Here is a 22,921-nt window from a genome sequence, read left to right as displayed (position 1 = left end):
ACCTCCCAAAAGGCAAGAAACTCCCCCACGTACCTGGGTAGGGCAAAAGAAAAAACAGAGACAAAAGAATAGGGACGGGACCTGCACCAGTGGGAGGGAGCTGTGAAGGAGGAAAGGTTTTCACACACTAGGAAGCCCCTTCGCGGGCGGAGACTGCGGGTGGCGGAGTGGGGGAGCTTTGGACCCGCGGAGGAGAGCGTAGCAACAGGGGTGCGGAGGGCAAAGCGGGAGATTCCCGCACGGAGGATCGGTGCCGACCGGCACTCACCAGCCCGAGAGGCTTGTCTGCTCACCCGCCGGGGCGGGCGGGGATGCGAGCTGAGGCTTGGGCTTTGGGTCGGAGCGCAGGGAGAGGACTGGGGTTGGCGGCCTGAACACAGCCTGAAAGGGTTAGTGCACCACGGCTAGCCGGGAAGGAGTCCGGGAAAAGGTCTGGAGCTGCCGAAGAGGCAAGAGACTTTTTCTTCCCTCTTTGTTTACTGGTGCGCGAGGAGAGGGGATTAAGAGCGCCGCTTAAAGCAGCTCCAGAGACGGGCGCGAGCCGCGGCTAAAAGCGCGGACCCCAGAGACGGGCAGGAGACGCTAAGGCTGCTGCTGCCGCCACCAAGAAGCCTGTGTGCGAGCACAGGTCACTCTCCACACCTCCCTTCCGGGGAGCCTGTGCAGCCCGCCACTGCCAGGGTCCCGGGATCCAGGGACAACTTCCCCGGCAGAACGCACGGCGCGCCTCAGGCTGGTGCAACGTCAGGCCGGCCTCTGTCGCCGCAGGCTCGCCCCGCACTCCGTGCCCCTCCCTCCCCACCGGCCTGAGTGAGCCAGAGCCCCCAATCAGCAGCTCCTTAAACCCCGTCCTGTCTGAGCGAAAAACAGACGCTCTCCGGCGACCTACACGCAGAGGCGGGGCCCAATCCAAAGCTGAGCCCCTGGGAGCTGTGCGAACAAAGAAGAGAATGGGAAATCTCTCCCAGCAGCCTCAGGAGCAGCGGATTAAAGCTCCACAATCAACTCGATGTACCCTGCATCTGTGGAATACATGAATAGACAACGAATCATCCCAAATTGAGGAGGTGGACTTAGAGAGCAAGATTTATGATTTTTTCCCCTTTTCCTCTTTTTGTGAGTGTGTACCTGTATGCTTCTGTGTGCGATTTTGTCTGTATAGCTTTGCTTCCACCATTTGTCCTAAGCTTCTATCCGTCCGTTTTTTTAAAAATTTTTTTCTTAATAATTATTTTTAAATTTAATAACTTTATTATATTTTACTTTATTTTATTTCACTTTATTTTCTTTCTTTTTTCCTTCCTTCCCTCCTTCCTTCCTCCCACCGTCCCTCCCTCCCTCGTTTCTTTCTTTCTTTCCTTCTTTTCTTTCTTTCTTTCTTTCTTTCTTTCTTTCTTTCTTTTCTTTCTTTCTTTCTTTCTTTCTTTCTTTCTTTCTTTCTCTCTTTCTCTCTTTCTTTCTTTCTTCCTACTTCTACTAATTCTTTCTCTCTACTCTTTCTCCCTTTTATTCTGAGCTGTGTGGATGAAAGTCTCTTGGTGCTGCAGCAGGAGTCAGTGCTGTGCCTCTGAGGTGGGAGAGCCAACTTCAGGACACTAGTCAACAAGAGACCTCCCAGCTCCACATAATATCAAACGGCGAAAATCTCCCAGAGATCTCCATCTCAACGCCAGCACCCAGCTTCACTCAACGACCAGCAAGCTACAGTGCTGGACACCCTATGCCAAACAACTAGCAAAACAGGAACACAACCCCACCCATTAGCAGAGAGGCGGCCTAAAATCATAATAAGTCCATAGACACTCCAAAACACACCACCAGACATGGACCTGCTCACCAGAGAGACAAGATCCAGCCTCATCCATCAGAACACAGGCACTAGTCCCCTCCACCAGGAAGCCTACACAACCCACTGAACCATTCGTATATTCTTGATTAATGGATGCACTATCTGCTTACATCTGTCTGAGGGTAATAATTGTGCTATCCTAAGGTCCTCTTGTGCTTTGTTAACTCTGATTCATTGGCTATAAGCTCTTATGTTTGTTTTTGTTTTCTGTCCTTAATGGAGTTGGCTTTCTCACATTGTTTGGTCATTCCTGAGTGTAATTCATCTTTGCAGTTGAGTTTCTTTCCCAGCTTTAGGGGAGAAGTGAAATGAGCTGTTGGGGCTTATTACTCCCAATGGGTTCCCCTGAGAATAAGGCAGAGGTGGGAGGTGCTTTCTGGTGGCTAGTCAGGGAGTGTATACCTTTCTTCCAGGGTTCTGGGACCTTGCCCGCTTTCTAACACCAATTGCTCCTGTCTAGAGGAAGACACCTTTTGCTGTCTGGATCAAGGAGGGAAGATGTGGGGTTGATGTGTGCTGTCAGCTGCTCCTACCGCACTATTCCAACTGATCACCCTGTAGGCAGCTCCGGGACGTTTCTGGTAGGGGAGCATTTGTGGAGCTGCTCCCACACATTGAGCTAAGGTTGTGATATTTGAGTTCAATCTTTTCTATCATTCTTAGGGATTTTGGTGGACATTGAAGGGGTGGAGACTTGACATGTTTCAATCTGCCAACTTGAAGTAGCACAACTTTTTGGAAATAATTTTGTATCCCTATTACATCCTAGACAAACTCAGGCAAATATGTATCAGGATACAAATATAAGAATATTCAAAGCAGTATTGTTTTTAATTAAAAACTAGAAAAAGTCTCAGTATACACCAACAGTTGAATGAATAAAGTGTGATATAATCATACTTAGAAGTCATAGACTTCATCAGAAACATAATGCAAGCCACATAAGTAATCTTAAATTTTCTGGTAGCCACTTAAAAATAAAAGTAAAATGAAACAGATGAAATAAATGTTAATATCTTTTACTTAACCCTTATATCCAAAATATTATCATTTTAACATGTAATCATTATATACATTATTAATAAGATATTCTACATTTTTTCATATTAAGTATTTAAAAATATCCAAAATATTATCATATCTACATGTAATCAGTATAAAAATTAATGAGAGTATCTACATTTTTTTCCCATACTATTTGAAATCACAATTTGGTTGCTAAATTTTATTACAAATACTTAATCGGTATTTAGATTTCATAAAATTTACAGTCGAAAAAGTATCACATATGCAAATTGTTGCTAACATAAACATTTTCCAATAATTACATTGCGTATCAGTTTTTTAAATTTTCATTTTAAAGTAATTGAAATTAATTAAAAATTCAACTCCTTAGTCACATTAGCCACTTTCAAATACTCAGAAGCCTCATGTAGTTGGACATGCAACACTACATACTACAGGCAAAAATAAAATAATTTTACAAAATAATGTTGAATGAAAGAAGCAATGTGGAAAATAATACATATAATATGATTCCACTTATATAAAGTTCAAGAAGAAGGAAGACTAAACTGTGTTGTTTATAGCTGATAGACAAAAGGCAAAACTACGTTTAAAAAGCAAGGAAATTATTCTTAAAGTCAGGATAGTGGTTCCCTCTAGTAAGTCAGAGAGAGGGTTGTGATTGGAAAAGGGCACACGGGGGGCTTCTGGGATGCTGGCAGGATTCTTTCTTGACATGAATGGTGTTACGTGGGGATCTGTTTTGTAATTATTAAACAGTTGAACAGTTGTTCAATTGAATTACTGAACAGTTATGTATATTTCATGCACATTTTAGTTTTCAAAAAATTTTTAATGGGGGAAAAATCAGATGGCTTCATTTGCCCTGATACAGTTGTGTGTGGGACTTCCCAATAAGGTTTGGGGAAAGAGAGGAGGGAAGAGCAGCTCAGCAACGTTGGTGCCACCCAGAGCTGGGTTCTAACAGACACTTCGTGATCTAGAGAGTAGACATTAACTATATGATTTGGTGGGAAGAGTGGGTGGTGTGTGTGTGTGTGTGTGTGTGTGCACGCGTGCACGCACGTGCACGCACATGCGCACATGCGTGATGGAGAGAGATGGACACAAAGGAGGACGTGAAAAGAAGGTTTAAATGGAAACAGAGCAGAAATCACCGTCTCTAAATTAAATAAGAATTATGTTGTTTAGGTGGCACCATTACCCAGCTTTCCTCCACATATAGGAGTTAGTCCTATGTAGTATATAGTTGTAGTTATTTTGCATTTTGATCCAGAAATAACCTTTTCATTTTTCAGAATTCTCAGTGAAAATTATTTGACTGAATTACATAAGGACTCATTTGAAGGCTTGCTATCCCTCCGATATTTGTAAGTTAATCATATTTACTTATGAGTTCTTACCTATAAAGTAGATTATCTATAAAGTGATTAAGGGGTTCAATGAGATAATGTCTTCAATTTCTTCTAGCAATTAAATTCTACAATTCTGTAAGTCTGTGTAGGGCCCCAGTCCATCACTAGCACTAAATATCTCCTATTCATTTTTAATTTTTTAACTATATAGACAAGATAAAGATAGAAAAATACCCTTTAGTTGTAGAGGAAAAGTGGTAATGAGGTCTGAGCAATTATAGAACCCCATATGAACATTGTTATATAAGTGTTCATATAGTCTCCATCTGTATTTACATTTTGCTTATGACCTATGGATCAGATCTGGCCCACAGTCCATTTTTATACAGCCCATAAGTTAAAAGTGATTTTTAAAGGGCTGTAAATGAGAAAAAAAAGAAACGAAGAAAAATATGTGACAGAGACTGTATGTGGCCTGCAAAGCCTAAACTATTTACTTATCTGGCCTTTACAGAAAAGGTTTGAAAAAGTTGGTTTAGTGAAAATGGAGGAATTAAAGTTAACCTCAAATTGTCACCTATAGGACAAGAAAATCTAGAACACTTACATTAATATGAATGCCATTAACTCCTAACATTGATAATTTAATCTAAATTAAATTAACATTTAAATATTAAATATTTAAGGAGATGAATTATGTAAACAGTATTGTCAAGGGACTTCCCTGGTGGTCTAGTAGTTAAAACTTTGCCTTCCATTGCAGGGGGTGCGGGTTTGATCCCTGGTCGGGGAGCTAAGATCCAACATGCCTCATGGCCAAAAATCCAAAACATTAAAAAAAAGAAGCAATATTGTAACAAATTCAATAAAGACTTTAAAAATGGTCCACATTCAAAAAAAAAATTTTTTTTTTAAGTCAGTATTGTCAAGAACACATTAAGTTACCAAAAGAATAAACTGTTAAGGATTTCAATGCAGGAATTGTGATACCAATATTAAGAATGTTTAAGATGATGGTTAAGTAGTATATTTAGAAATGTTTACACTAAATAAGCATATCAGAAATGCCCCTAAGAAAAATCTCTCCATCCTTTTATTTCTGTTTTTTTGTTTGTTTGTTTTGTTTTTTGGGCCAAGCCAAACAACTTGTGGGATCTTAGTTCCCTGACCAGGGATTGAACCCAAGTCCCCAGCAGTGGAAGTGCCGAGTCCTAACCCCTGGACCGCCAGGGTATTCCCTCTCCAGCTTCTTTATCACAGAAGAAATGCTTGCCTAGTATTTCTTTTAATTTAGGGATAAGGAGATAACTGCGTTTTTGCTATACAAGCTCAGTTTTTGTCCTTTGTCCATGGCATCCAAAGCTGTGTATGTCATTAATACTTACTAAGCCAATTAATGATCCTCTTTAGCAAATAGATTCTTCTTGCAAATATAAAAGGCTTAAGGGAAGTGGGTATAAAGAGCCTCACATGACCCGAAAAATAGTTCTTTTAATTATCAAACCTTCCAAGCCTTAAGGGGCAATCACCTTTATATTAGTCTCTTCTCTGCCATCTGGGCTCCAAACCTTATAAACACAATTTGGAGAAAATCAAATAAGATAACTGCTCAGTGGACTAGGCCCTTCATTACTTCTACTATGAAATACTTTATAATCTGATTATTTCATGTCAGAATAAGTATTCTCATTCTTTAAATAAAAAAAAGCCAATCAATAAAAAATTGAAAAAAGAATATGCTAATAAGCACTATGCCTAGTGTTGTAAACACAAAGATGGGTAAGACAGGATTCCTTTTAGCAACTCATGATCTCACAGGGAAAATAAACATATAATGAGCTCAAACCATAATGACAAAGTGCTGTGGAGGCACCATGAAGTAATAAATCTACATTTCTTTTAAAACAGTCCTTTCCTCCTCCTATTCACTCCCCAGTTATTTGTTGATTTTATAAATATTTGAGTTTGCTTCATGTCCATGCGTTGGCTTTAAACATGATAGACGATGCACATAAGCAGGATCTAGTCCATACTTTGAAGGAGTTTATGCTCAGAGGAAATGCGTTGCAAAAATAGCTATATTTAAAGAGGGAAGTGAATATGGGGAAGGAGAGCTATAAGTTGGTATTGGAACACAAAAGAGGGAAAAATAGACTTCAAATTGGATCAGGGAAGATGTTATTAGAGCAATGCTGTTTAAATGGGAGCACGAAGGGCCATTGGGTATCAATGACAGACATCTTGGGAAGAATAAGCTTGCAAAAGGAAAGTGGGAGAAAGGCAAAACACAGGAAAAATACTCTGAGTACCTGTAGAATACAAGTGGGAAGAGTAGGAGATTAGAGCCAGATCATCTAGGGCTTTGGAGGCCAAGCCAAGGATAACATGCGAAGCTACCATGTTACCACAGCAGTGCTTGAGAAAAAGCTTTGGCCTGCAACAGAACCAACCACTTGGAGGGTTTGTGAAAACACAAGATCCAGCCCCATAGTTACTGACTCAAGAGGTCCAGAGTAGGCTGAATATTTGTATATTCAATAAGCTCACAAGTGATGCTGGTATTTGAGAACCGCTTCCAAAGAATTAATCTGGTGATCGCGTGGAGGATGGCTTAAAAAGGGAGAGGGTGGAGATGGAAACACCAGTCAGAAGACAGTTATACCCATCCAGTGAAATGAGAGACTAAGCTGGAATCAATGGAAATAATATAGTCAGCTATAGTCAAGAGTAGGTATTTTCGAATAAAAGTCAATATGATAGAAAGTGTAATACTGAATTAACATTACATATTAATGATAGGAGTAACTTCCTTTCAAGTTGTTTGCAAGGGTATCTTTTATTTCTTCTGGTAATGAATTGGCCTAGAAAAACAGAACTATACTGGGAAGTGTGTAAATATTCCTTTTAATATTAGAAATTATAATGATATATAGCGATAAAAATTTTGAGCTCATAATCTAGAATTTGATGAGACCACAAAAGGTGGAATCTAATCAATGCTTCTGCTCTCAGGAAAGATGAACTCCAAAATCTATAAAGATCTATAGTTGTATATTTAATTTATGAAGATCCTGAAGGTGAGACTCTTAAGAGAGGTGAAGGCAGGGTTAGGGGCTCTGGAAGGTTCAAATAGTAATTCGTAAGGTTTGGAGTTTAGACCAATGCTTCTTATTTATTATTATCCTTCTAACTTCTACTAGTTATTCCTACTAATTAGATATCTAATAGCTAATTGAGGCAATATTTTCCTTTTACTTTTCATAGAGATTTGTCCTGCAATAAAATACAGTCTATCGAAAGACATACATTTGAACCACTACCTGTTTTGCAGTTTATGTATGTTACAAATATAACTTCATTATATTTGGAATTTTTATAAAGCTTAATTTTTTATAAAATTAATTTGTTACTCATTTGAAATATGATTAAAATTACTACTAATATTTTGTAGCAAATCCTTTTTGTCTCTAGTGAAGATTAGTGTAAAAATTATTACACAGATCAGAGTGAATAATTATAGAGCTGTGGCTCTCAACCAGGGTGATTTTGCACACAGGTGATATTTGGTAGTGTCTGGAGACATTTTTGCTTGTTAGAACTGTATATGCTACTGGCATCTAGTGGACAGAGGCCAGAGATGCTACTAAACATCCAACAGTTTACAGGAGAGCCTCCCACAGCAAAGAATTATCCAGCCTAAAATGTCAGTAGTGCTGCCTTTCTAGAGAAATAAAGATCACTTAACACAAGTATTTAATGAGCATTTACTATTTTGTATCTAATGCACCACATATATAATCATGAAAGTATAAATCATGTCTTCCACAGTGAGATTTCTTTAGTGTATGGAGGGAGTAGTGATGTTATGTTTCATCATATATAAATTAGAATTATTGCCAAAGGATAAATGTTCTGAAAGAATACATATTTTTCTTCTTCTTTTGCTTGTGTCTTTTTTTGTAGAAATCTTGGTTGCAATTTACTCACAGAACTGAGCTTTGGAACGTTTCAGGCCTGGCATGGAATGCAGTTTTTACACAAGTTGTAAGTGAAATAGAAGATGAATACATGTAAAAAACTGTGTGTAAAAGCAATCATGCAGTTATTGGTTAGCTGGGGTGTAAATAAGCCCAGTATGAATTCTGGAAAGTATGTCTTGAGAGCCATTTATTATTTTTTTTAAACGAGGAAACTAATGTACAAAGAGGCCAAGAGACTTGTGTAACTCATATATATGAAACGCTCTGCTTTCCATAGTACTTATCTTTGGCACAGGCAATAAAAGGCACCAAGCAAAAACACTCAAATTAGCATTGTCATGGAATCCCACTGATGCCTCTCCAATATGCGAATGGTCCATGAAGTTCCACTTTTGAATTTAACTTTGATTCCTGCTCATGTGCAAAGTTCCTAACTGCTTAAAATGTATGCAATACAGAGCTGCAAAGAACTAAGTTTAGCACCGAATTCTTCAGGGAGCAAAAGCTGTGGGAGCTTCCCCAACCATTATTAGCTCTTTTAAATGGTAAAGCAGAAAGAATTCCTGAACACCCACCACAGGGCTTGCCCAGCCAACCAGAACATTATTTTTCAAAAAGCATATATCTCTGAAGTGAATTATCTGTGGTCAATAGAAACCTTTGAGGTATGGAAAAAGACGTTGTTTGGGTTCAGCTGTAGTGTGAAAAATATATAGAAAATACATTGCTGTAGCCTAATTCAATATACTTTCTTTGCTGACTACTCTTCAGTAAGAAGTGTGGGCTTTACACACCTACAGCTCAAAAATTCTGTGATTTCTCATGACACAAGGAAATGATAGTGGGTACATTCAATGGCCTGAAGGCGATTTTAGACTCAAGGTAAAGAGCTCTTCTACACCTAGCTTTGGAAAAGACTCTCTTCCCTGTCTCGTGGTTCAGAAATCCAGTTTCACACAGTTCACACATTTTGGGTTAATGAAAGTGTTGAGGCTGTGTCTGGAGCTGGATTAGCAATTTCTGCAGATGCCTATCTTTAGCGGCCTCCTTCCTTTCCCTTGTTAGTTTGCCGATGCCTACCTTTGGGAGAGAGCACCAAGGGTCAGTTTTTCTTTTGCCAGCACATCGGAGAGCAGGCTGATGAGGTCCCTTCACCAGGAGGTTTTAGTAGCATCAATACAACGTCTTAAACTCACCACCTTTCCTAAACATCCTATAACAGCAAGAGTTCCTTATAAGAATCAGAGTTTCACTATAGTTATGTAGGCAACACAGGACAATACATTGTGGAAATCAATCAATCAATCAATCACAGTTTAAAAATTAATGAATTCATTCCAAAACATTCACTGAGTGCCATGCCCACTGTGTGTCAGTACTCTATTAAGTGCTGGGGATACAAAGATGTATAGGGCAAGGACTTTGTCCCCAATAAGCTTTCATACTGGAAGGAAAAAGATGGATGTTCATGGGAAAACTTATATGAGAACCTTCTAGCATCTATGCAGCAGGGTAACAAGGTGAGGTAAGGGTGTGATGAAGTAGAAAATGAGTGGTAGGTTAGAAAATATTTGTAATGGAAGAGGCACCAACTTGTTCCTTTTGAATTTGTGTTCCTCTTAAATGACAGAAAAAGGTAGTGAAAGAATCAGAACTATCTGGTGTTGGAAATAAATTAGTACTGTACTCCTAAAACTCATTCACAGTTACTTTCAAATGATTGTCACAGTATAGTAAGTCTTTGTTTTGGGCTAAGTCTTTCTAATAGACAAAGCTAATTTGCTTCAGGAAACATTTGCCATGGTGAGACATAAGCTTTATTGCATCTCTTTGCAAAGGCAAGCCACCAAGGGAAGACACCACCCTCGAGTTAAGTCATTTTACTACCTATAATGACACATTACTGGGGTGTTTATAAGTTGCCTGCATTAAAAAAGTTTGGAAAAGGGCCCCAGCTGAGATGGATTTATCATGAATTCAATGAAGCTTAGGCTTCAAGGCTCCTCACTTGCATAGGTCACTTCTAAGGTTTTGAGAGGGGTCCTAGTGATTTTTGTATTCATAACTTTGCATGTTTTTATTAGATAGGATTTCCTAAAGTAGATGAGCTTCAGGCCCCACAAAACCTTGATTCATCACTGGGTTTCAGGTAATTACAAGTCAGTAGGTTTCTTGAATGAAGCCTCTATGTTATTGACAAACATCAGGTGAAGTAGTTAGCAGTGTGGTAGTGTATTTTAAATCCGAAATCTACTTCAAAAATGAGCCAAGAGCTTATTAATTACTAAAGTACCACTTTTTGAATGTTGGTAGTAATCATATCTCTTTCAGATAAAATCAGGAATGAAATATATTATGGAAAACCAGCAGTGGTTGACAATCCTAAATGTTAAGGATACTTTTTTTTCTGACTTTAAAGTGTTTGTCCTTCATTCACCTATGCAGGTCCAGACTGATGGCTTATTTTTAAAATTCTTTTAGTTACTTCATTGGTTCTAACAATACAAGCTCCATGATTTTAGAAAATGAAGGACTCTACAATGTATAAAGACTATATAACTTAACCAAACAGAGCACATTCACATGCTGGCTTCTCTGTGGTACATCAATATTGTAACAAGAACATAAGCACTAGGAGAGAATAAGAGGAAAATCAAAGCCTTATCCCTATTGAATTATTTACCCCATTGTTGAGAATATCAATGAGGGAGGTGTGGCCACCCTATGAAGGCAAATTGAGCTGCGGTCACAGAGCCGCCCTAATGCTCCCCCAGTCAACTATCATTGGTTTCCTTTAGATGGCTATGTACACACAAAAGCTTACATACTTCGGGATGTTGTCATCACTTTTTGCTATGTACTAGAATCCTGGCAGCTTCTCAGATTTAGAAAGCCATAAACGCTAAAAACAAACATAATTTGAGTCTGCCCTTTGGGGTGATTCAGGGTGCCTGTTTTATTTGTAATAGTTCAAAATTTTGAGATTGTCACACCTAGCAACTATTATACTTTTCTTCTGCCAACTGCGTCTTATTCTTCCCACCTGTAGTATTTTCTCCCATTCTACATGTTTTTTTCACTTTCTTGATAGTGTCCTTTGAAGAACAAAACTTTTATAAAATCCCATTCATCTATTTTTCTTTTGGTTGTTTGTGTTTCTGGATCATATCTAAGAAACTGTTGTCTAATGCAAGGTCATAAAGATTTATTCCTGTGTTTTCTTCTAAGAGTTTTATAGCCTTAGCTCTTACATGGATATTTGTACCATTTGGAGTTAATTTTCATATATGGTGTGAAGTGTAGGAGTCCAGCTTCATTATTTTATGTGTGGATGTACAGTTGTCCCAGTATCTTTTGAAAACACTGTTCTTTCCACAATGAATTGTTTTGGCACCCTTGTTGAAAATCAATCGACCATAATTATGAGGGTGTATTTCTATACTGTCAATTCTGTTCTATTGATTTACATGTCTGTTCTTATTCCAGTACCACACTGTGATTGCAGTAGCTTTGAACTGAGTTTTGAAACCGGGATGTGTGAGTCCTCCCACTTTGTTCTTTACCAACATTGTTTTGGTTATTCTGTTTCCTTCAATTGCCATATGAATTTTAGAATTAGCTTGGCAATTTCTGGAAAGAGGTCAGCTGGGATTTTGATAGGAATTGCAATGGAACCATAAGTCGATTTGGGAAGTAGTGAAATTTTAATAAGATTATCTTCCAGTCCATGAATCCAGCATGTCTTTATATTTATTTAGATCTTCTTCAATTTCTTTCAACAGTTTTGTACTTTTCAGTGTGAATCTTGTGCTTACTTGGTTAAATTTTTCCCTAAGTATTTTATGTCTTTTGATGCCGTTACACATGGAATTGTTTTCTTAATTTCATTTTTGGATTACTCATTGCTGGTGTGTAGAAATAATATTGATCTTATATCCTACAACCTTGCTGAACTCATTTATTAATGCTAACAGTTATTTTCCTAGATTCCCAGGAATATGTCTTGTGGTCTTCCAGTTTCCCAGGAATATATTGGCACATTTCAAAGTCTCTGTGGACATCTCATTCCTCAGCTTTTATTTTTAAGCTTTTCGGTTGGGCTGTTTTTTGCCCCAAACTGTTATCCATTGCCCAATGCAACTGCCATGTTAAAATATTTGCCTGAAAATGTTTTCCAGAAATTACCCGTGAGGTGTGGCTTTTCTTACTAGGCAGCTCTCAGTCAGGTCAAAGGCAAGCCTTTCAAGTGAGGTCTTCCAGGGGACCACCAGACATGTAAAACAATGACAGTTCTTTGGGAATGAGTCTTTGAAGGCCCTTCCAGTCCTTGTTGCTCCTTCTGGTACCAGGGATGTGGGCTGTTTTTCAAGGCTACCACTGGCATGGAGAGCAAAGGTCAAGGACAAGTTCAAGCAACAAAGATCTCATTGTTCTTACAGAAATGAATTTGTTTTCCTTTAATAAATTGCTCCCCAAATTGCTACAAGCATGTTGGTTAAATTTCCACAGTTCAGAAGAAGTTGATTCTGGCTATTTTTGCCAGTTTTGTTGTTGTTGCTATTGTTATTGTTGCTTCTATGGAGGGATGAATTTTCAGATGTCCTTCCTCCATCATTTTTACTGATTTTCCTGCAATATTTTTTAAAATCTCTAAAGTCACAATGACCATAGGCTAATTAAATATTTATCATGGGAGATGATTAAGGAAAAAATAAATAAAAAGAGAAATAAATAAATAAAAAGAAAATATAATTCTTATAGAGACTTTCTCAGATGGGTAGATGAAGTTTGAAAAGGTATTTCTATATTTAGTGCTCTCAAAATTAAGGTTAAAGTAACAGATGTTTTAAAACTCCCCCTTTTTTTTCATTCAGGTTAAACACAGACTTTAGAGTCAGAACTGAGTTCAAATTCCAGCTCTGCTTCTTACTAGCTTGATGACTTAGGACAAGTTATGTAACTTCTCTGGGCCTCAGTTTCCTCATTTGTACAATGGGGTAATATGTCTATCACATAAGGTTACTATGAGGATTAAATGTTAAATGCTGATCACAGATGGCTGGCAACCCAAAAGATACTAGTTTTGATAATTATCTTTATAATATTCTGCAAAAGTATGTTAATAATTCTTGAGTAGAGTTAACCTAAAATCGGATATTCTTTCCTTTCTTTCTGTTTTTCCTGGTTTTTTTTTCCCCCCTTATTTGTTTTAAAGAACTGAGAAAAAAAAAAGAAAGCACTAAGAAGAAAATCTATTCCAGCATTTTGGAATAAAATTTTGTTCCCCAAAATTAATTTGTTTATTTTATTCATATATAAACAAAATGTTATTTATTCAGCAAATGTTTATTAAATACCTAGCAAATATTAGGCACTATGTCAGGTACAGAAATAATAATGACAATAAAGTGTGGTTCCTGCTCTGAAGTTGCTGACAGTCTAGGACAGTGACAAGTAAACAGGTGATTACATACACAGTAACAAAGCTATGATACAAGAATACACATGGGACTCTGTGATGGGAGTATGGCTTTCACCATTTCCTCTTGGATTTGTCTCTTCTTCTTTCGATCCAGAACCAAGGAATTAGCCCTATTTTTACCTTTTACTGGGTAGTTTAAATCATGAAATTTTAAAAAATTTGTAGAGATGAAAGAAAAACACCTTGAATTATGGAGGACAGTAGAAATAGTACTTTTTTTACAGAGCAGGGGCTTCCTACCAGCATAGTCACTTCTTGGGTTTTTAACCTGAAAAGTTCTTTGGCATATTTTTCTATGCTAGCCACTGTTTTTCTATTTTTTTGTTTGTTTCTCTTCTCAATTTTATCATCTAGAGTCCTGGGTAGTTCCCAATGAAAGAGTGTTTTACAGATTCTAAGGGTGATTTATAGGTAAAGACAGAAAATGATTTTTTTTTAACTTTCAAGTTCCATACCAAAAAAAATGAATATAAGCTTTCATGGATGTAATTGAAAATGCAGATAATTTTAATTCCATCCCATTTTTCAGAATTCTCAATCAGAATCCTTTGACAACAGTTGAAGATTCTTATCTTTTTTAATTGCCAGCATTAAAATATTTGTAAGTATTGCAACAGTTTCATGGCTCATGAGATAATTTCTGCTCTTTTTTACTTTCGTCAAAGATTGAGTACTCTGGCTAAAAAGTCATAATTTAGATTTTAACTGGGTTACTGAAAATAAGACTTATTGGCAAAGAAAACGGTTAAAAATATATATATATATGGGTAAGACAGCCAGCAGAGAATGAGAACAGTGTTGAAGAACACATATAGATATGGAATATGTAGATGCATGTAGGAATATTATTTATTCCAGAAAGCAAAAAGGAATAAGGGGTACATTATTTTTTTAAAAAAGAGTGATCAAAAGAGGTAGATGCAATTGAAAATGAGAAGTAAGGATAATAAAAAATGATTGTACTGTTCAGCACCAAGGTCATTCATTTGATGATGCAAATTTAAATTTCTTCAATAAGAGCTCTTTAGAATTATCATCTATGGCAAGTAAGAAGCCAGAACTGAAGTAATCACATGTTAAGTATCTTTTTAAGTTTAGAATTTTTGTCTGGGTTTTATATCATGCATGTTTGGGCTTCTCCTTCAGAGACATGGGAATAACACAAGTGTCACTTACAACAATTGAAAGCATCCTCATGATGACCCTTGAATTGGAAAAAGTGTAAGTTGATTTTTCTTACATTTATTTTCACTCAATTGTTTTTTTACGTTTGTTTTATTATTTTCTTAAGTAGGTTTATTTATGTATACTTTTCATTTAACAAAATACACTATTTTTAAATATACAGTGTGATGTGTTTTGACAAATGTATAGTTCTGTAGCCACCACCACATTTGAGGTAAAGAAAACTTCTGCCCTCCCAAAAGACCCCTCATGTCCCTTTGTAGTCAATCCATCCTCCTCCCACTACCAGCCCCTGGCAACCACCGATCTGATTTTTGTCCGTATACTGTTGCCTTTTCCATAATGTCTGAAATCATGTGGTATGTAGCCTTTTGTTTTTGGCTTCTTTCACTTACCAGTCTCTTTGGAGCTTCATCTGTTTTGTTGCACCTGTCAGTAGTTCATTCTTCTTTATTGCTGAGTAGTATTCTAGTTGTGTGGATACACATTTTGTGTACACATTTGTCATGTGATGAACATTTGAGTTTTTTCTAGTTCTTTGGCTATTATGAACAAAGCCTCTGAAAACACTCACATGTGTGTGTGAACAAATGTTTTGTGCGATCATATGTTTTCATTTCTTTGGGGTAAAATACCTAAGGGTGGGATTGCTTCATCATATGCTAAGTGCATTTTTAACTTTTTAAGAAACTGCTAAACTGTTTTCTAAAGTGCCTGTGCCTTTTTGCTTTCCCACTAGCAGTCTATGCGCGTTTCAGTTGCTCCACATCATCACCTGATCCTTACGTTTGTTTTAAAAAAAAATTTAGCCTTTCTAGTAGGTGTGCAGTTGTATCTCATAGTTTTTGCCAGATTTTGCATTTCTGTAATAGCTGATGATGTTGAGTGTCTATTCATGTGGAAATATCTTTTTAAATGAAGTGTCTGTTCAAATCCATTTTTTAATTGGACATTTATATTGAGTTTTAAGAGTGCTTTATATAAAAAGCAATGGAAAAAGTCCTTTTTCTCACATATGTGTTTAGTAAATATCTTCTCCCAGATTGTGACTTATCTTCATTGATTAAAGTGTCTCTGAAGACTAGAAGTTTTAAATTTTTGATGAACTCTAATTTAGCAATTTTTCTTTTTTTCATATTTATTTAATTAATTTATTTGGTTGTGCTGGGTCTTAGTTGCGGCAGGTGAGCTCCTTAGTTGCGGCTCATGGGTTTCTTAGTTGTGGCATGCAAACTCTTGGTTGCATCATGCATGTGGGATCTAGTTCCCTGACCAGGGATCGAACCCGTGCCCCCTACATTGGGAACTCGGGGTCTTAACCTCTAGGGAAGTCCCTTAGCAATTTTTCTTAGATGGTTTGTGCTTTTTTGTGTCTTATCTAAGAAATCTTTTTGTGAGACCCCATTGTGTAACCCCAAATCACAAAGATTTTCTCCTATGTTTTCTTCCGGAAGTTGTATAGTTCCATTTAGGTCTGTGATTCATTTTGAGTTAATTTTCATATATGTTGTGAGGGAAGGGTCAAGTTTCATTTTTTTGCAGTTTAAAAACTATTTCTGTAGGACCCTATTGTGACAGTTTATTACACAACCTACTGCACCTTATACTGTGCCATCCCCCCTCCGATATGGCAAGCTAGTAGAAACTTTCTGTTATACCAAGGCTAGATGAGGGGATTGCATGACATTAGTATGGGGAAAGGACCCTGCATTTAGCAGTCTGTTCCAACCATCTTTGTCAGGTCAGCTGACAAATGACTGTCTTCACCACGCCGTCACACATTGGTCACTGCTCTAGCCTCATCTTCCTCAGCCTCCCACAGCATCTGCCCCAATTGCAATCCCTCTCTTGTCAGCTAGATGCCCTCCTCTCTGGATATTAAAAATTATTTCCCTATGTAACTACAATACTGTTAACACACAGTATTGAAGAAATTAACTTCCTACACAATAATATTACCTAATAAAGAGTTGCTATTCAAATTTCCCCAGTTGTCTCATATAATTTTTCTTTTAACAGCTTTTTGAGGTATAATTGACATATAATAATCTCTGTTCACACACACACATACATACACAGCAGGAAGACATCACCAAAATCAAAATGTCCATCACCTCAGAAAGTTCCATAATGTCTCTTTGTAATTCTTTCTACCCATCGTTCCTTGCCCTTCCCAATCGCCATGCAACCATTGATCTGTTTTTTGTTTGCATTTTCTAGAATTTTTTGTTAATGGAATCATACAGTGTATACTTTTTTCTAACTGGTTTCTATCTCAGCATGATTATTTTAGTCTTCATCCATATTGTTGTAGATACCAGTAATTAATTTCTGTTTATTGCTGAATAGTATATTTCTGTATTACGATTTGGATGGAAGTTCTTTTATTTATTTATTTTTTGAACCTGGATGTTCAGTTGTTCCACACCATTTGTAGAAAATCCTGTCGTTTCTCCACTTAAATGCCTTTGAACCTGAAAGTCAGTTGTCCACATCTCTCTACTTCTGAACTTTCTCTTCTGTTCCTTTGATCTTTTTGTCTATCTTTACACTACTATCACAATGTCTTGAAAGTGTAGCTTCATAAGCGTTGAAATCAGTTACTGTTAGTTCTTCAACTTTGTTCTTTTTTAAAGTTGTTTTAGTTATTCTAAATTTTATTTCCATATGAATTTTAGAATTAGCTTGTAAATTTCTATAGAAAAGCCTACTGGGATTTTGATCTATAAATCAATTTGGGGAGAATTGATGTCTTAACAATATTAAATCTTCTGATCCATGAATACATTATATCTCTCCATTTATTTAGGTCTTCCTTAATTTCCCCTAGCAATATTTTACAGTTTTCAGTGTGCAAGTCTTACATCTTTTGTCAGATTTATTCTAAGTATTTTATATGTTTGATTCTGTTATAAGTAGTATTTTAAAACTTTGCTCTCTGATAGTTTGTTGAGATAAATTAATCTTTTCGTATGTTGATCTTGTACCCTGCAAACTTGATAAACTCATTTATGAGTTCCAGTAGCATTTTTGTATATTCTATCAGGTTTTCTACATAATCATGTTATCTGCAAAGATAGTTTTACTTCTTCCTTTCCATTCTGAATATCTCCTTTCTTTTTGTTGCCCTATTGCACTGGCTAGAACCTTCAGTGCAATGTCAAATAGAAGTAATGAGAGCAGACATCCTTGCCTTTGTCCTGATCCTGGAGAGAAAGTACTTTGTCCTTCAGCATTAAATATGATGTTAGGTTTTTTGTAGAAGTCATTTATCAAGTTGAGGAAGTCTCCTTCCATTCCTAGTCTACTGAGGGCTGTTTTTTCCTTTAATCAGGAATGGATGTTAGATTTTTTCATTCTTTTCCTTCATCTATTGCAATAATTATAAGATTTTTCTCTTCTTTTCTTTACTTAATTTATTTATTTTGGGGTGAATTGGGTCTTCATTGCTGCACGCAGGCATTCTCTGGTTCTGGCAAGCAGGGACTACTCTTCATTGGAGTATGCAGGCTTCTTATTGCGATGGCTTCTCTTGCTGCAGAGCATGGGCTGTAGGTGCACGGGCTTCACTAGTTGTGGCACATGGGCTCAGTAGTTGTGGCTCACGCGCTCTAGAGCACAGGCTCAGTAGTTGTGGTGCACGGGTTTAGTTGCTCCGTTGTATGTGGGATCTTCCCGGACCTGGGCTCAAACTCATGTCCCCTGCACTGGCAGGTGGATTCTTAACCACTGCCCCACCAGTGTTGTCCTGATTTTTCTTTTTTATTGTACTAAGTTGGGTAAATTGATTTTCAAATATTAAACCAACCTTTCATTCTTGAGATAAACCCCACTTGGTCATGATGTATCGTCTTATTATATATTATTGTATTTGATATACTAAAATTTTATTAAGAATTTTTGTCTGTGTGTTCATGTGAGATATTGGTCTATAGATTTCTTGTAATGTCATTGTCTAATCTTGATACAGTGAAAGTTAGCCTTATAAAAAAGTTGGGAAGTATTCCCTTCTCTTCAACTTTCTGGTAGAGTTTGTGTAGAATTGGCATTATTTTATTCCTTAAATGTTCAGTAGAATTTATCAGTTAAGCCACCTGGACTTGAAGCTTTCTTTGTTGGAAGGTTTTACACTGCACATCCAATTTCTTTAATATCTTTATTCTTTAATAAACTTTAGTAGTGCATGTCTTTCAAGGAATTTTTTCCATTTCATCTTGAATTTATTGGTATAAAGTATTCTATAATATTCTCTTATTATCCTTTTACTATCTATAGTATTTTTCTGTTTTCCATTTTATTTATTTCTACTTTGATCTTTATTGTGTTCTTTCTTCTCTTATTCTGTGATAAACTTGCTCGCATTTTTCCAGTTTAAGGTGGAAGTTGAGGAAGCTGAGTACAGCGTTAGCAATATCCCACATGTTGACATATTATGTTTTCACTTTCAGTGAATTCAAAATAGTTTCTGATTTCCCTTTTGATTTCTTCTTTGACCAAAAAGTTACTCAGAAGTGTGTTGTTTAGTTTCCAAATATTTGGAGATTTTTCGAATTTGTTAATATCTAATTTAATTCCATTGTGGTCAGAGACATATATCGAATGCCTAAAATCCTTTAAAAATTTTTTAAGTATTTTTTAATTTATTTTTGCTGCGTTGAGTCTCTTTTGCTTCACCTGCGCTTTCTCTAGTTTCGGCGAGCAAGGGCTACTCTTCATTGGGGTGCTCCAGCTTCTAATTGGATGGCTTCTCTTGTTGCAGAGCACAGGCTCTAGGTGCATGGGCTTCATAGTTGTGGCACATAGGCTCTAGAGTGTGGGCTCAGTAGTTGTGACGTACGGGCGTAGTTGCTCCACGGCATGTGGGATCTTCCCAGACCAGGGATTGAACCCATGTCCCCTGCATTGGCAGGCAGATTCTTAACCACTGAACCACCATGGAATTCCCAATTCCCGTATTCTTAATCTTTTGTGTAGATCCATATTCCAATCTGGTGTCATTTTCCTTCTGCCTGAAAATACTTCTTTTAACATTTCTTAGTGAAAGTCTACTAGTAATGAATTCTTTCAGCTTTTGTATGTCTGAAATAGTCTTTATTTTTCTTTTGTTTTGACACATCTGGGTATAGAATTCTAGCTTGATAGAATTCAATTCACTGCTTTAAAGATGTGATTCAGCTGAGTTCTCATTTACATTGTTTCCAACAAGAATTCTGCTGTCATTGTTATCTTTGTTCCTCTGTACGTAGTGTATAATTTTTTCCTCTGGCTGCTTTTAATTTTTTTTCCTTATTGCATGTTTTGAGCAATTCGATTATTTTTTGTGCCTTGCTGTAGTTTTTTCCATGTTTATTATGCTTTAAGTTCATTGATCTTCTTGACTTAGTGGGATTATAGTGTTTATGAATTTGGAAAAATTTTGGATATTATTTCTTCAAGTTGTTGTATTTTTCCTCTCCTTCATGGACTCTAAGTACGCATGTATTAGGCCACTTGAAATTGTTGCACAACTCACTGATGCTCTATTCATTTTTGTTGTTGTTTTGTTTTGTTACTCTTTTTGTTTCATTTTGGACTGTTTCTATTACTATGCCTTAATGTTCACTGACCCTTTCTTCTGAAGTGTCTAATCTGCCATTAACCTCGTTCAATGTCTTTTTAATTTAGACATAGATTTTAATTTCTAGAAGCTCAATTTAGGTCTGTTTTACATTTTCCATGCCTGTACATAACATTTTCAGTATTTAGAATGGGTTTTTTAACATGTGAAATACAGTTATAGTAACTTTTCTTCAGGTATAATAACTTGTAAAATGTTCTTTTCTGCCAGTTCTAACATCTGTATAGATTACGGGTTAGTTTTGATTGATTGCCTTTTCCCCTCACTATGGGGCATATTTTCCTACTTCTTTGCATGCTTGGCAGTTTTTCATATGATCTCAGATATTGTGAGTTTTAGTTTCTTGTGTGCTATATATATTTATATTCCTGTAAAATACTTGGGCTTTGTTTTGGGTGAAATTAAGTTACTGAAAACAATTTTATTCTTTTAGGTCTAGCTTTTAAGATTCGTTGGGTAGGAGTCCAAGTAGCCTTTAGTCTGGAGCTCATTATTTGCAACTACTGAGACAAGTCCTTTCTGAGTATCATGAGGTTTTCCAGTCTGACTTATAGGAACAGGTACTATTCCTACAACCCTGTGTGATATCCAGTTATTATTAATCCTTTCATGTGGTTCTTTTCCTGGCATCAAGTAATTCCTCACACAAATGTACTGACCAATACTTTGTTGAATTCTCAAGAGATCCCTCTGCATATCTCCAGACTTCTTTGTCTGTGTACTTCTTTTCTCTCTGATACTCTGCTTTGTGAACTCTAGTTACCTTGGTTTTCCCAAACTCTTAGCTCCATTGCCTCAGTCATGGAGTCCACCAGTCTCTGCCTGGACTTCTCTTCCCTGTACCATGACCTGGAAACTCTCTCAGAGAAGTAAGTTAGGGCAATTATAGGGATCACTTCATTTGTTTCCCATCTCTTGCGGAATCACTGAACTTTATTGCCTGAGGTCCAGTTTCTTGAAACCTTTTGTTTCATATGTTCTGTTTGACGTTTTCATTGTTTCAGGTGGGAGGTTAAATTGGTCCTTGTTACTTCATCTTGGCCAGAAGCCAATAATATTCTTTAAGTCTGTTTTGTTTTGATACAGCATCCAATTAAAGATTAGGCATTGCATGTTACGTCTTTGTTTCCTTTAATCTAGAATATTTCCTTACCATTTTCTTTTTTTTTGGTCTTTATGACATTGGCATTTTTGAAGAGTCTAAGCCAGTTGTCTTGTATATTTCCCCACAATCTGGATTTGTCTGTTTCCTCATTAGATTCAAAGTAAACATTTTGTGGAAGACTACTATATAGGTGATGTATTCTTCATACTTCAGCACTTCAGGTGGCCCAGTGCTAAGTTTGATCACTTGATTAATGTGGTATCTTCCATATCTCTCCATTGTAAAGTTATTTTTCCCCTTGGTAGTTGATAAAATGTGGGGTGATACTTTGGGATCAGTGAAGATCCTACTTTCAAACAACTCTTCACCCAACTGTGCATCAATGATAATCCTTGTCTGAATCGATTATTACATTGATAGTTGCAAAATGACACTTTTCTTATTCTATCATTCCTTGTGCATTTATTAGCTGACATTATTCTATAAAGAAGAGTTCCTCAATTTTCATTTGAGTATCATTATGAACTCATATGCTTTTTTAAAAATTAACTATGTTATACCTTATTATAATGATAATGTTATTCTTTAGAACGTTCCTTTTGTCCAGATTTGGCCAATGCGATCTCTGTTATTGTTTAACCACACGATGCTTTTTTATTACTAAAATAATTTGTAATATATTACTACTCACAGATAGGACCTGAGAAAGGGACTACAGAAGGTGCGGCCTTATTCAGACTCTTCTTAGAAGTCTGCCTTCTTCCTGTGTACTCTCAACCCAAAGTGAGGATTTCGGGTTGGAAGGATATACTTCTGAATTAAACTACAGATCAATGTCACCCAATTCTAATCCCTATTCCCTTTTTCCTAGGCATACCATACGTACTGCCGTCCTCATCCTTCTGTTGGGCACCTCTCTCCTCCTCTATATTTATTTACAACAGTCAAGAGCAGCAATTGTCCAACCGGCGCCTATTCAGTTCTCCAGTCCATATGCCCCAAGAACTCCTTTTTGCACAGGTCTGTGGTGGCCTTGGCCTACCTCTTCTACCTACTCAAGTAACTCTTTTACCACGAATTTAATTACCTATGTTTCCATTTATAGGATCTTACCTAGTTGTATGGCCTGCTGCCTCTGCCAATTTAAAAATATTATTGAGGTTGTCTGTAAGACAGTCAAGCTGTGTTGTGACAGTGGATGCCTGACAGAAGTCACACGGTGTGGTGAGTCTCAATTGTGGGATAATAAATTTTTAATTTAATATTTTAATTTTTAATCAATGATGATAAATTTTAAAATTCATGATGTAATTGCATTATCT

At 36.9% G+C, this 22,921-nt stretch overlaps 1 long non-coding RNA gene across 1 annotated transcript; it reads left to right on the top strand.

Moving 5' to 3' along the window:
• The first annotated feature begins 4,048 nt into the window (after nucleotides 1-4,048).
• Nucleotides 4,049-22,843, top strand: LOC113616530 (uncharacterized). Its single transcript, XR_003431318.1, has 6 exons — nucleotides 4,049-4,245; nucleotides 7,495-7,566; nucleotides 8,194-8,274; nucleotides 14,222-14,293; nucleotides 14,839-14,913; nucleotides 22,705-22,843. It is a non-coding gene; the product is annotated as an uncharacterized LOC113616530 (long non-coding RNA).
• Nucleotides 22,844-22,921: the final 78 nt, after the last annotated feature.

Source organism: Aethalodelphis obliquidens, unplaced genomic scaffold, assembly GCF_003676395.1.
Source record: "Aethalodelphis obliquidens isolate GAN/ISIS:26980383/991018 unplaced genomic scaffold, ASM367639v1 scaffold148, whole genome shotgun sequence".
NCBI classification, from domain to species: Eukaryota; Metazoa; Chordata; class Mammalia; order Artiodactyla; family Delphinidae; genus Aethalodelphis; species Aethalodelphis obliquidens.
This window is presented reverse-complemented; position numbering and strand designations above follow the sequence as displayed.